The following is a 2,835-nucleotide window of genomic DNA, read 5'->3' on the forward strand; positions in this document are numbered from 1 at the left end:
CTTATTTATAAAGGGTAGACGCTTAACTAAGCGTCTCTTCTGTAGAAATAGGCACCAGTGCTTCAGAAAATCTCGATTTATTTTTCTAAGCATCTCTCATTGTAAAAGGCATGAATGCTTAGAAAACCGGAAGCTGTCGGATGCAGGATCGCAAATTGCAGTAACATCGTCCAGGGGCGCGAAACAGTAAGCTCTACTAAGCGTTATAACAAAACGAGCTACTATGTCGAAAGAAAAAAAGAGGGATGGCTCCCCCTCTTTCTCAATAGCCAGTGCTCGTCCGGGGGATAGCTATGGTAGCTTTTGAGTTTTCGCTTTTCTTTGCTGTAAGACTTGGTGATTTCTTTTAATAAAAATCGGAAAGAGAGCTCTCTTTTATCAAAAAAATGTCGAAAGAAAAAAGAGGTAGTACTGCTTTCACTCAGAAGAGTTGATTATTGATTTCTTCAGGTTTCAGGTTCGGATGCTGACAAAACCCGGTACTTCTTGATGGTGGCTTGCTAATCAAGTCTGTAGTGACATCCACCTCCTCATAAAGCAGGCATTGCATGATCTAGAATTAAAGCGTTAGTAGTTGATTGGATAGAACCTTAAAGATTACACACAGAGATATTTCGACAAAGTCACACAGAGATAATATTGTCTTTATTTGATATATATAGCAAAATGCTCATGACAATAATGATTACTTCTTTACAAGTAGCTGATGCATGCGTTAATTTCATCGTGATTGATTTTATTTTGTTTCTACTAGTTTGCAGTAATTACTAGTATGTAATATACTCCTGGTCATGGCGTATTGATCAGAGTTCGTCATGGACAGACTGAGGGTTGGGCGAGGTCTTGACCGGGTAGGAAGCGCCCATGGCGATCCCGCATAGGCCCTTCTTATCCTTGACGCCGCGCTCCATGCGGATGTATCCCATCTCGCCCCACTCCTCACCCCACGAGTTCTTCACGACCCAGTACTTGGTGCCGTCTACGGTGGCGCCATACCCCACCACCGCAACGCCATGGTCCAGCTCGGTCCCGCACTCCCCGGCGAACACCCCCTCCGAATAAAACTGAGACCTGCCCGCGTCGACGACCACGGACACCGGCTGTGCGGCCACAGCCTTCCTTAGCGCCTTCTCGTTGTTGGCCGGCACGTCCTCGTACCCGTCGATGGTGACCACGCGGGGCGCCCCGGTGTTGCAGGAGGAGGCCTGCTGGGCCGTGTACGGGTAGGCGTCCTCGGTGGCCGCCCCGCCGTTGTCGGCGATGTACCGGAATGCCTTGTCCATGAGGCCGCCGTGGCAGCCGGAGTTGCCGTCGGCGTTGTCGCAGTCCACCAGCTACTGCTCCGACAGCGACGCCAGGTTCTTGGTCCGGATCGCGTTGATGCCCTCCACGGCTGCGATCGTCGAGAAGGCCCAGCAGCTGCCGCACTGCCCCTGGTCCTTGACGGCGGTCACCGCGCCCTTCTGCCGCCAGTCGACAGAAGACGGGAGCCGTGCATGAAACCCCCACCACCTGCCTTAGCCTTTGGGCTGAACATGCGGTGGTGCGCGATGCGGGAGGAGGCGTAGGTGCGGCGGAAGATGCATGCACTTCAGGAGCTTCATCTTCATGACGGTGCATATATGCTTGCTACTTCATCTTCATGGGCAGTGCGCGTCCCCCCAACTCCAAAGTTCGTGTGCCCCAGGCCCCAAAAATACATGCGTTCCTTGCCTTCTCTAAAAAAAAAAAGTTCCTCTCCTCCATCTGAAAAAACAAATAAAAAGAAAAAATTTACCACTGTACCTACCAGTGAGCGCCACTTTGCATAGCCTTTCATTTAAAAAAATGCATAGGATCCTCACCTCCATTTTAAAATATATTTTAAAAAATCCTCATCTTAAAATAAAATATTCCAAAAGCTTTCTCACCGTGGTCAACAAGCTTGCGCTATATGGCATAGCTAGTTGGCCGTCCTTCTCCCGACGCATAAGAGCATCTCCAACAGCCGCGCTAAATTAGCGCCGCGCCGCAAATTAGGCCGTTTTAGCGCGCGCGCAACGCGGCGGGTCGCTCCAGCGGGCGCGCAAAAACGGCGCGCGCGCTATAACGGGTTGGGCGCGCGGTCGAAAACACTTAGACGCGCGGTGTATTTCGGGCGCCCGCTGCAGCGCGCGGCACACTCCAGCGCTCGCGCCCGCACTTCCTCTCCCACTTCCACCCCCCGTCCGGCCGCGCCGCCGCCGCCGCCCGCGCCCCCCGGCGACCGTTCAGGCTTCCCCGGCCTATCCCCGCGCGCCCGCGCTTCCGCCCCATCCCCTCCTAGTCCCGCCGGCGCTCGCGCGCCTCCGTCGTCCGAGGAACGGCGCCCGAGCGCTCGCTGCCGCGCCGCGCCCGCAAGGTGTTTGACAAAACGCCTATAAGGTATGTATTGCTCAAACTTCATGAATTTGATGCATGTTTTGAATTGTAGTTTTTATTGTATAGTATTGAACATTATAGATGAGTTCGTCGTATGATTCTTCCAAAGAAGAATTTGATATGGAAGAGGAGGAGGATCTTGCAATGATCCTAGCTATGCATATAAAAAAACCGAAGCATGGTGGTTCGGTTATGGGTCGGCAGAAAATTTGGAGAGATAGGATCGATGCCCACAACAGATTGATCAGGCATTATTTTGCGGAGAATCCCATATACCCTGAGTCGTATTTTCGTCGCCGGTTTAGGATGAGCACCGAGTTGTTCAGGCGCATTGCAGAGAAACTAGCGAGCCATGACCGTTTTTTTCAGCAAAGGAGGAATGCCGCCGGAGAGCTCGGGCATAGCACCTTTCAGAAGGTGACAGCCGCTTTGCGT

At 52.2% G+C, this 2,835-nt stretch overlaps 1 pseudogene; it reads right to left on the reverse strand.

Annotated features, from left to right (window-relative positions):
- Nucleotides 1–707: 707 nt before the first annotated feature.
- Nucleotides 708–1,610, reverse strand: LOC125546539 (thiol protease SEN102 pseudogene; annotated as a pseudogene).
- Nucleotides 1,611–2,835: the final 1,225 nt, after the last annotated feature.

Source organism: Triticum urartu, chromosome 3A (genome assembly GCF_056163025.1).
Source record: "Triticum urartu cultivar PI428250 chromosome 3A, HENAU_Tu73, whole genome shotgun sequence".
In the NCBI taxonomy this organism is placed as follows: Eukaryota; Viridiplantae; Streptophyta; class Magnoliopsida; order Poales; family Poaceae; genus Triticum; species Triticum urartu.